This window comes from Polyodon spathula, chromosome 3 (genome assembly GCF_017654505.1).
Source record: "Polyodon spathula isolate WHYD16114869_AA chromosome 3, ASM1765450v1, whole genome shotgun sequence".
Classification (NCBI taxonomy): domain Eukaryota; kingdom Metazoa; phylum Chordata; class Actinopteri; order Acipenseriformes; family Polyodontidae; genus Polyodon; species Polyodon spathula.
The window spans coordinates 75,607,017-75,619,819 of record NC_054536.1 but is presented as its reverse complement, the minus strand read 5'-3'; the positions used below and the strand labels follow the sequence as shown (position 1 = coordinate 75,619,819).

The following is a 12,803-nucleotide window of genomic DNA, read 5'->3' as shown; positions in this document are numbered from 1 at the left end:
AAAATAAAAATAATGCTTGCTACATGTTATGGTGGGTCTTGACAGATACAAGGTATAGCCTAAGTTTAAAAAGTAAAACTTAATGTTACATTTAAGGTATTGTACATATAGAGCTTCATTCATAAAGACAGGTGTAATTGAAGGTTAATGTCAACACAGGTCAACATAGGTTGCTTAAATGTTTTTCAACACAGTGAAACCAGGCAATAAGTATGCCCTCATACAAAGTGGTCCACGTTTCTGCAAGGTTAAACATATCCTTGGTATCCATCTGAGAGACAGACATATAGACAGTTGTATAATAACAGAAGTCTTATGCCCAGCCAGACTGACCGTTCCCACCGTCATCTCCGAAGAATCACAAAAAGAGTTAAAAGTTCAAACACTTTTCAATGGAAGATTATGCTTCGAGGCTGGCTCTCCTGTAATTATCTTTATAAACATAATCACAGACCAGGTATTCCAGCAAGCATTCCAAAGCGATTAGCAATGTTCCAACCTGAAAATTGTTTAAAAATGATCTTCACAAAAGATTGAAGTAACTCCTACTATAGGGGCCTTTAACAATAATATATTTAGGAAAACAGCTCTTACTTACACAATGGAAGACTACTCCTGTGACCCCTCCATACACCTAGCAGATGAGGCTTTTGATATCACTCATTTTTGGGCAACCTGGAATTATTAATTAACTTAAGGCATATATTTAATTATGTAGTTCCTGAAATGAACTTTAGACCAAATGAATTTGCTTTTTAAACAAAGTGCATACTGCCAGCTGCAGTGGGTACAACACCCCTCCATGACAGCACAATAAATAAATACATTTCATTACATTTATTTTCTAGGACATCATAGGAACAAATTTCTGTTTCTTAAAAAAAACCGAACCAAGTTGAAAAATTTAAACTTGAATTAGATTTCATTGCAAACAAATTGGTCAGCCTTTGGTTTAGGAGAACAATGATGGTGTTTTAAATAAACCTGATGACACACAAAGAATCAAATAAGCAGTCATTTTAGAATTTGAATCTAGTGGTACTATCAGTAATTTCAGTACTTTAATGTAATTATTGATACAAGGAAACATTTGAGGAAAAATAATTAAAAGGAATTTTAAAAGGGATTTAGTTGTAATTGTTGGGGGCCCAGAGAAAGCTAATTTACTTTTAACTCTAAATGTTTAAAATGCCCAAAATCTTTTTTTTTTTTTTTTCACAGGACTTGTAGTCTTTTACATGAAGGGTGGCTGGTATAATGGCAGTGGAGCATTTTTGACATACTGTATGGCAGTAATCCAAGTATGTAAGCCAACTTGAAAGCAGTGCAGGTGGCAGACTTATTTATTTATTTATTTATTTTTCTGGTGCCACAGCAAGTCGTCTGGGTTTTAAGGTAAATTATTAGTTTGAACAGCAAGTGAACTCTGCTTCAGTGCAATAAAGAGTTAATTGAAGTTTACCACCAAACTAACGCTACGTACACACACACTGCAGTTGGCGCGACAACCGTTTTTGTGTGAGAACATGAAGGCTGTGTTTTTGTTTATACTTTTGGAATAAAGTACAGTATGTAATCGATTGAGAGCTTGTCAAACACAGCTATGCTCTTTTCTGCAAAACCAGCAGAGACGCCGTTTTGCTTTTTCTGCACAACTAAATACAGTAGTGACGATCTGCAGTGCCATGACGGTGGATCAAAACATTTGGCCGATCTTCCGACCAGAAGGCTGGTGGGAATGACTTGAGTGGTTTCCAAATGACTGGATTAAAAATGTGCGCATGTCTAAGGAGTCATATATACGTCTTTGTCATTTACTAAGACCTTTCCTGGAGTGCCAAAACACACAGATGAGACATTCGGTATCAGTGGAAAAACGAGTTGCAGTCGCACTGTGGCATTTAGGGATACGAATTGTCCAATATTGTTTTCTTACAACAAAATATTATACAACTGTACTTTGATTAAATTTTAAAAAAGTGTATTACATATGTATGCACTATTTACCATTGTTATTAATTTACTATTCATCAATATTACAAAATCAACTTGGCTCATCAGGCACCTATATATTTTTTTTAGCTGTGTTTATCACATGGACATGTCTGATGAACAATGACATTATTAGTTGCGCAGAAATCCACTGAGCACCAACTGCGGTTGTAATACACACACACACCATTAGTACGCATTAACTAACTAAACTGAATTAATAACCACACTCGATACTTGTTCCGAACTGGATTAACTAGTGAGGTTGTCGCTGCCCTTTGTAACCACTGTGTGTATACAAACAGTATTAAGAGCAAAAGGTGAACTCACAACCGCATTTAGCCTGTGTGTGTATGTAGCCTAGGAAAAGCAGGATGTTGATTAGAGTTCAGCTTTTAAGTCACAAAAGCTGCCTCAATTAGCATAGCTATCAAATGACATACAAAGATACTTCTGCATTCAAAATAAATAGGGAGCTGAAAAATACTAGTCAACACCTTTCAACAGCAACTGCTCTAAAAGGTAGGAAGTATCATATTATTTCAATCAAAGCTTTTGCTCTAAGAAATGTGAAAGCAGCCTTCAGTTTGTTATTTAGAAGTATTAAGGATTTTTTTTCAGTAACCTCAAATTTAATTAAATGAAATATAGTAAAATACTTAGATTTTTACAATTGGGTTTTTAATAAAGTTTAAAAAGATTGTTATTTTTACTTAAAGTTTTAAACTATTCTGCCTAAATTAAACACAAATACATTTTGAACTACATGCAAAACAATGAAAAGTATATACCAGTGCGTTACTGTACCATGATTAATCAAACTATGATGCGCCTGTGGATTACGAATTTGAGTCCTAACAACTGTTTTATTTCACAGTATAATACTATGTATGCAAACTATTAGTAGTAGTCGTATTGTATGTGAATGCCTTTAAAAAAATAATAATTTGGAGAAAAAAATCTTTAAGAACTTCATACTGAAGGCTGACTATTTAAAATTATCATTACTTTGCAAAATATTTTTTTGGTTTGTATTCTTGCGAAACCTAAACTTCCTCAACAGAAAGAATACAAGTTTATTCTGAAGTGTAGCACCAGGCTAGACTGAGACAGGATATGAGAAGGCTAGTATTAACTAAATGGTTCTCTGGGGATTTCTGTAACTATACTCAACCTCTGCTCCAGTATAAACACTGTGCCAGTTGTCTGTCTGCTAAAATTCCCCTTCACCACAGGTGGAATGCCAGTGTAAATCCACTGTTTTTAGATACACAGGATCATATGCATATGAGGTATTAATTAATGTATCTGTTTTTTTAAGATCATGTACTTATAAATATGTAATTGCCATCATTTTTATAATTGGCAATGGCCTGTTAGTCATTCATAAAGCACCACATATCTTTCACAAGAAATTCTGCACAAGTATGGCAAGAACTATTTTATTCCATTCATTAGCACAAGCTTTTGTACATTTGTTGGGTTTTACATAAAATAGCCATCCATTTATTCACACCAGTTTCTAGCAGAAGGTGGATTCTCGTGCTTTGTGGTTAATAACAACATCTAGCCTTTTGAAGTCTTATCCAGATGAGGATATATGGATATAAAAATGCAAGGAGTGAATTGGTTGCTTTAGTTTTGCAAGTTTGGAGGAAAATAATCAATGAAGAAATGTATTTAGGTATTACTTGACCAATGATTTCATACTGGCCAAGGAAAGAAACTTTTTCTGTAGTGTTCCTACTGGCATCTGTCCCCCTCTTATTAGGCCAAGGACATAGCCGAGTGCTGTGTGAAGTATTATTCATGAATAAATCAGCTAGTGAAAGTACTGCCCATGATTTGCTTGTTGACAGCAAGCACTTAAACAGTCCTGTACAACCAACAACACTTAGCACAACATTATGGTTCCCCTTTTGAACCTGTCTCATTTATTCAAAGAAACCACCTCAGCCATTCTCTCCCACTGATTAACTGAACAAATAAGAAGAAGAAGAAGAAGAAGAAGAAGAAGAAGAAGAAGAAGAAGAAGAAGAAGTTTGCAAATCTGTTTTGCACCTTTTTTTTTTTTTTACTGCACCAAGTATGTACTGGTACTTCTTTAGAAAAATACTGATTGTAGATATTAAAAAGCCTCCAATTCAAGGGATAGTGTTCAAACACAAAGCTGGCTATTTAGGCTATAATTCTGCTCAGCTATTCAGCCTCCAAATGTAACAGTGCCTTTGAATATGTGGGACAAAAACTGTTTTATTGGGCAAAAATTCTTTCACCTACAACTATTTAATCTGCAGGATTGATGAGGGACAACTAGCACTGCCCTTATTCAAGGGAACATAAGGAAATTCCTTTTTAACAAAAACAGAAAAAAAAAAAAAAAGACTACTATCTTGTATTAACTTGCCGGCAGAAGACAAAGCGTTTTAACTGTAGATATTATCAGAGATTTCACCTGTAAACTACCAAAAAGCAGCCTTCACAGTCGCTGGGAACTGTCTGCCACACAGCGCATACACATTGTGAATCGTTTTGTATCTGTGTCCGTCTCCCTACTACAGAGATAGCCTACCCTCCCTGTTGTGTGTGGTCAGTCACTTGTACGAACTTGGAAGTTGAATCTAAATAAAAATGACCACCAAACAAAGGACTACGTTTCGCTTAGCAGGCTAGCAACAAAGATTTAATAACCTTGGACTACAAACAACATCCAAGGTTACAGAGTACGCCAACAGAATCACAGCTGAGGCTTTATCTACGTCGCCAGCCTTGATCACTCACAGATACACTGCCGATTCGGCAGGGAAACAGAAGTGAGATGCAGCTGGATTATAGGAATACAGCTGCATCTACACAAGTGAAGCAAAGTCGATCTAACTCCATGGTTTAGGCCACTGTGAATGGGCTAATACAGTCTTAAATCCTAAGGATTTGGAGAAAGAAAGAAAAAAGAATAGACCAGTTAAATTCTGTCCTTTGCTAATTTAACTTTATAGTATACTCCTCTATTACGGATGTGTTTATACAATTTGCATTTTAGGATTTAAAAGTGGAACACGGCATGTTGGAATCTAGGGCCTATACTTCAAGGATAATTCACTCATCTCCTCTTGAACACCAGTTAATTAAAATACTTAACTAAAAATAGCTCTAGCATGGGTACAACAACTTTTGTCCTCCTGCTTCACAAGTTAAAATAAACAACAAATTGTCAAAAAGACTGGGGTTTATCCCAGGTCACTCTTTATGCTTTCTTTAAACAAGTGTCCATTTTGGAACTAGAAATGAAAAAAATATTCAAAGAACTATATTTAAGATTTGAAAGACTACTGAAAGACGCAAGATATATAATATATATATATATATATATATTATATATATATATATATATATATATATAGATAGAGAGAGAGAGAGAGAGAGAGAGAGAGAGAGAGAGAGAGAGAGAGAGAGAGAGAGAGAGAGAGAGAGAGAGAGAGAGAGATTCAAACAATGAAGTGTGCATTAAAATCAATTACAGTAGTTTTAATATTAGTTCTCCTTAGACAATTACATAAAAATGCAGCTTCAAACTCAAAACTTCAAAACTAAAACAGACATAGTCCTACGAAAGAATACAAGTTCACGCATATGGCAATGAAATACAATTCAACATCTGGTAGAATGTGTCAAGACTTGTTTGAATGGGCCTTAAAGTGATTATTACCATGACCTGAAACACTGTGGAACCTGTTTAAAATGCACCAGCAAAAATAATTATCCACACTGCATCCCATTTACAGATGGGAAAAGGGAATCTAGTTTCCACTTCTAAAAGCAATCGCAACACTTGGACTTTTTCAGATGCCATAGCTGCCAAGAAGCAGGCGTAATTAAATCTGTTGATCACTTTGTTTGAAGATGCCTGTAAACACTCACTGTTGTCACATCTCCCCTTTCTGGCAAGAACATTTGCATATGAAAGGTTCATTGCGGCAGATAAAAGGTCAATCTCCGAAGCTTCTAACTCCTAAACAGAAAGAGGGGAAAAAAATGTTTCCCGTTCGACACGAGACAATTCCTTTTTATGTTCAGCATGAATGATCATATAAACATGGAAGAATTAATGCCAATAATATGGCACAGTGTCACATTTTGTGCAGTCGTGTTCAGGACTTGTGTAAGCATTACACATTAGTTGGTTTACAGACCTGTATGTTTTAAAGGACGCTGCCAGCAAAATATACAAATTGAAAAACTGGTGTATCCGGTGTCTGATGTTGATATTTCTGCATAAACAATACACTGGTTACAAAAAAATTATCTTTGCAGTTCTGTTTTCTTTAAAAATCCAGTTTGAAGAATATCAAACTCAATGAAAAGTCTTAACATCCTTGACACTAGATGATCAATATTTAGTTAGCTACGCTGCCTTGTTTTTTAAAATCGACTGTATACAAACCTCAAAACCTGTATTTATCCTCCCCAAGCTGCGCCATTATCATACATATTACTTCCCATGATGACAGAATCTGAAGGCCTCTTGGAAGGCTTCTGAAATATGAGCCTATGCTTGTTTTCTCAAGTCCTCGACAAACACATCTTTAGGGAGAGCAAGGCACAGGAATAAAGAAAGAAGAGGCTGCATTTTCATCTTCCTTTCATCTTAGTCATTCAGTCAACCATTGAATGCCCTATTCAATGCTGCTTTTCATTATGCAAAAAAATGCTAATCCTTTTCCGATGCTTTCACACTTGTATAAACCCCCATTCCTTCCACTGAAAAGCAATTATATCAGTTTACATTTCTGTAAAAAAAAGGATTAATGCTGGAATACTAGCATCAATTCAAGATTCCTCACCTTCAGTTACAGAAAACCAGCGATTATAAGTAAAAGTAGTTCCCCTGTTAGAATACATTTGCTCCAAATATGTGATTTAATTAGCTAAAGGGGAGAAAAATAAAGCTTTAGTTGCTGTAGAAACTCTTCATTGACAGAACTGACCTTCCCACTGCAGAGGCCTGAAAAGAATGAGCTTTAGTCTGGTCTATTAATCAGAAACAAATTATGAAAGAATGTTGCTTGACTGGTTGACACTGTCCTGTCTTGGAAGAATCAGCAACAGCCAAGTTACGATGTTCTCTTTATGGGTAATGAAGAGCTGTGACAAATGAGACAGAGAGACAATTGGTTTGCATATGCAAATTCCCACACAAGGGAAACATGTACAAACAAGTGTCATTGTAAGGTGGATTAGGCAAACAAGCCTTTCTTTTTTAGGACAGCCCAGTCAGCACAATTAACCAAGTATCCATGGATACTAATGACATGTTGCTATGGTACAAGTTAAATTAGATAGCTAGTTATGTGTTTCCACAATCCAACTTGCAATCCATTACTTGCTGTGGAACAATACGCCATTTATGCTCAGTTGATCTTTGCCAGCTGAACAAGCCTCTAAGTTGACAATCTGCATATGTTAATATAATTAAGTACTAATTACATGAAACTTGTACATATTCACATGCACTTTCCCTGGGCGCTTTTCAATTTGAACCCGATCCAAGTCTTTAACCCTTCAGACAGTTTCTAAGTAGGAAAGGCTCTGCATGTTACAGTACAGCCCCAGGGCTGACACAAAAAGGCCCTGCACTTAATACATTAAGCCTACTCCTGACTTCTCATCTTTCCACCCACAAGACTGGAAGGTATTTGGGGTGGGGGGGAGTAAATCATCTGAACCTGTGCATGTTTTGTAACCCTGTATCCTAGCAAACTCAATTGCTCCATCAACAAAATATCTATAATAATCATAGGGGAAATAGCAAAAAGAACTAGATGTGTTTTTTTGTTTTTTTAGGCAAGTCTACATAGAGGTTAAATCGGTCTGTCAGAAATGAGCACCAGACTAATATATGCAGAAGGACATTAAGCAATGCTGATTACTTTGACAGTGTTAATTAAATGTAATCACACATTTTCAGCAACTGCATAACGCACAATTTAATATTAGTTTTATTGAGATTAATTGTAAATTAGAAAAAAAAATAACTGTATATTTTGACAAGCATGAATGAAACCTTTAACTAGCAGTGCAAAGCACCAGCAGAAGTTTTTTTTTTTTTTTTTTTTTATTATTTTTTAATGTCACACCTCAGAAACATACAGCGTCTCCTCGATAAACATAACTTTTCAAACTCAAATGGACAGGAATCTTAAAGAAAAACAAACAGCCTGGAAAGATTAAAAGGCCCTTTGTCCTTCTTCATGTGCATCTCTTTTAGCAAGCTAAATTAAGCGAATCTGTTCTGAGTTTTAGGAAGGAACATTTCACACTGAATGGAAAAAATGTTCTATCACATATGAAATTTGTGCAGCTGTGCAGAACTTGGTCCAGATGGTTTAGGACTATAAAACACCACCAAATGATAGACAGTAAACCTTCCAAAGATTATATGATAATGTCAGAGCTTTGAGATGTCGACAACATTTCTGTCATGTATTATTTCTTTCTTTTTTGCTAGTTATGAAAATCTTCAGTTTGTCTTCACATTTGCTATTGAATGATAGATCATTCTAATACAGTTCATTCAATTAAATGACTTTGTATCATTTTAAAATTTCAACTTGATTATTTTTTCAAGCTGTGCTTATCTCCACATTGTAGAAAAGATACATGAAACAGTGAACTGTACCAACAAAAAAAAAATAGTGTAACCTGATCTAACAGTTTGTAGAGTGCATTCAGTAGCAGATTACATATTCCTACTTAATGTCTGCCTATGTACCATTGTATTTGTTTGATAAATTGTTTAAAACCCAAACAATGTGAACCTCTGTACATGTACTTTTACATGGTTAAATATCACAAAAATTGCAACTAAATATGTTTACATGTACAGCACCCTGTTGGGGAATACTAAACAAATCATTAAAACATAAGGGGGTCCCATTGATTTTAAAATACATCGATACACGATTAGCACAATATTTTTAAGCATTCAACTGGATAAATAAAACTCCTTCAGCCTTTAGCCTAACCATGGTGTTTTATGTCATCAATCACCGATAGCTTCCAAGAAATCTTTGGATTTCCTGTGTAAAACATTAAAACACAGCAAAAGGCTTACAAGCCTTGCAAGCCTTTCTGCAGTGAAGGATTTTAAATCACCCAGCCCCTTCTATTAGACTTCAGACTTATAGAGGTAGAAACCATAAAAAATGAAGAAGGGAAATGTAATCCCTGAAATATTGATTTGCACATTAATATCATATAGGCAGAGGGCAATTTGGCTTCATGGCAATGACACATTGTCGACCCTTGGAGAAGCCTGAGCCAATCTAACTGCTGAACATGTCTGAATATCTAGAGTTATTAAAGGCTTCCCCTTGCCTTTATGAGATTCCTCTCTGCCTACCTATGCAATCTTAAATGTATTATCTTTAAAAAATAATTGTAAACCTCAGGGGTTTTCGGGTTAATGGAAGGGAAAGTAAACCACATTAGATTTTGAAATGCAACATTAAACCACTGCAATATAACAGCACATTATTTAAATATCTAATCTTGTTTTTGATATAAACCAGGCTCCCTTTTGTATAAGTACCCCTTTCGGTTAGAGTATAAACATATTAAATTAGGTTTAATTATTATAATTATTAATATTATGTTTTTGTTCGTATGGTGTATTTCTTAAAATCGGCAGTTAATGAAAAGCAATTCCCAACGTTAATATTTTACAGCTGCTTTTGCATGTCCCTAGAAACAAAGATTCAGTAAGCTTATATATATATATATTATATATTATATCTATATATATAGATATATAATATAACTATATGTTGTGCAACACGTGCATTATTAAACTAATGTGCTCTACTATAGCGCAGTGAAAGGTAATGGGTTAAAACACAACTTGATTTTTTTTTTTTTTTTTTTTTTTTTTTTTTATTGATTCTAACAACCGAAACGTGTATTTAAATATATGTTCCACACCAATGGTTATAAAAATAAAAATTTATAATAAAAAATATAAAATAAAATAAATAAAAAGACATCTCCCCATTTGTATGTTATTGTTGAAAATACAGCTGTGCAGAGAGCTGTATGTAACTGTATGTCCGTCACCCAGGAGAAGATTGGTAAATTAAAGACAAAAATGGACAATTTGCATGTCCGGCATAAAACAGATATTCCAATAACAATAACAAAACATCGTCGTGTCAAAAAGGCAGCAGACCCTGTTTTTGGAAGCACTCTTCAAATAGGTTTTCTCAAAAATGATTTTCTTGTCTTTGTACTTGGTTCAGATTGTGTTGTATGATGAGGAGCGCTGTTGACAGTCAGACTCTTGTTACGTACCCAGGTTTGTGCTTTGCTTGGCTTTCTCCTTGCTTTGCTTTCTTTCAATGGAAGCGATCGATGCTCCTGTCACTGTCGCGTCCCAATCGCAGCCATATCTACCTCAAACTAACTAGCAACCGAGAAAGGCAGGGTTCCAACTACCTCTCTTTCTATTTATTCGATAACAAACACACTTTACGAAACCACAGCACCTAGAAAAGGCTAAATCCGCCTCGCAAAATCTTTGCTTTTAAAAAAAGGGGGAATGGTTTCGGCAAGAGGAAATATAGCGGTCAAAGAGGGAATCGGTGTTAATGAAAGTGTATCATCATAACCATCGTGGTGAAGTTGTATTTTGTATCCCGTTTTTCTTGTTTGATAACCCACCAAAGACTGGTGTTGATCTGTTCTACCGCTAAGGGACCGGGTGAGGTTAGAGTTGAATCCCAACAATATGCATTCTTTTCGGCAAGACACTCATCCAAGCAACCGAAAAAAAGAAACTCCCAAGCATCTCACAGGTAACAAAAAGAGTGCATAGAAACATCGATATTCTTACTACTTGCTAAAAACGTATTTTAATGTAACCTAAGCAAAAAAAAAAAAAAAAAAAAAAAAAAAAAAAGGGGGGGGGGGCGCTGGTTTTGCTATACGAAACAATGTAAGTACTGCAAATTAACAAACAGCATTGTTTCTATGTTTTATTATTAAAAGTTAATCATCAAAATGTAAAAGCTATTTCCAAACTTAAACCATTTGCGTTCTCGCAAACCTCACATATGAAAGATCAAAGTGAGTAGCGCTCTCGTACTCTGGCATTCTGTAACGTCCTTAACAAAATAACTAAAGGGGTTGAACTAGGCTACATCTGCAATCTAAAACGTGTTGTTTTTTTTTTGTTTGTTTGTTTTTTTTTTTTCATTGTTTTTTTTTTAAAGAAATAAACTATATAGCACTAATGCACACACACACACACACACACACACACACACACACACACACATACACACCATATATATATATATATATAGATATATATTTATAGTACATATATGATATTATATATATTATATATTTGTGCACGTCTTTTGCAATTATTATATTATGTGCATAAAGCAAAACATTACGATAAGTTCCCCAGAAAAGCAAATAAACTTTCTGTTATTGTGTTTTTGGCAACGTATAGGATTTGTCAGTCATATAGTCCTAACTCTGACAGTTTACAGCTCTGAAATCAGGCGAAAGCACTTGTATAAACAAACTGATATACGATTTAACAAAAAATCATACCTACAAGGAAATCGCAGCAAACAGCTGTAATCTAGTGAGAGTGGAATATCAAAGATTGTGCAAGATCAACCAGAAAGATAATCAATACTCGACCTACACGAACTACTCAATAAAAGTTAAAAGTAAAAATGAACTTACTTTCCTTTGCCCTCGCAGTTCCTTCCTTCTCTCTCCTTTTTGTTTCTTGATTTAGGTCACATCCAATGATCGCGAAAGTTATATTTTTAAATAATAATAATAATAATAATAATAATAATAATAATAATAATAATAATAATCCTTCAACTTTATTGGAAAAAAAATACGAACAACAGAGAGGGTATGAAGCGGTCCTTTGGGTCCGGCTGTTAAAGCATGTGTCGACCGCAGCCTTGCAGTTTAGGTTGTGAAGGGGTTGGGAAAAAGAGGAAAGGAAATGAAAATCCGATATGTCTTTATTCTGCTAATTATTATCGTTTTAGCCCTGTTTAAAAAAAATGGCTGATTAAGTTGAGTGCGCATGTCTTTGTGTGTCTATTCCCGATATGCACTCTGGGAATGAGAGAGAGAAAGAGAGCGAGAGAGCGAGAGAGCGAGGTGTAATTAGTGAGGTGATCAACAGTCTACCACATTGCAAATGACGCGCAGCTTCACTCGAGAGCTGCAGGCTAACCTTGAGGGCCAGATGTAAAATGATCTAATGGGGGGGGGGGGGGGGGGGGGGGGGGGGGGGGGGGGGGGGGGGTGGGGGGGGGGGGGGGGGAAAAATCTCTGTCTGCCATTGAGAATCCAGGAGTTCCAATGAATTTCACCAAATGTGTCTTTGTATTTAGATTCAAATGTGAAGATAGGCGAAAAGTAATCAAGTTGCACTTCTCATAATACAGGACAGCCACACATTTAAAACCACAATGTTTTTAAAACTGATGTATCACCATAAAATAAAGTAATCCGGAGAAGTGCAATCTCTGATGTAATAAACACAACACATTAAATTATAAGGACATGGTATTTTACAAAGTCATGTGAAGAGTTCATAAATTGCGATAGCTAGAACAGTAAATGCATATTTACACCAAAACATTTAAGACGGCAAGTTCTGCAAATGTTTCAGTAATTTCAAAAGCCAAGACCTTGCAAGCTGCATAGAATACTACGACTACTACTACTGATAATAATAATAATAATAATAATAATAATAATAATAATATTATATA

At 35.2% G+C, this 12,803-nt stretch overlaps 1 protein-coding gene across 1 annotated transcript in view; it reads right to left on the bottom strand.

Moving 5' to 3' along the window:
* LOC121313418 (zinc finger homeobox protein 4-like) overlaps nt 1-12,181 on the bottom strand; it is a 101,438-nt gene extending 89,257 nt beyond the window's left edge. Inside the window, exon 1 of the mRNA XM_041245937.1 lies at nt 11,746-12,181. The gene's annotated coding sequence lies outside the window, so the exon portion shown is untranslated. The remainder of the gene's footprint in view (nt 1-11,745) is intronic.
* Between the last annotated feature and the right edge of the window lie 622 nt (nt 12,182-12,803).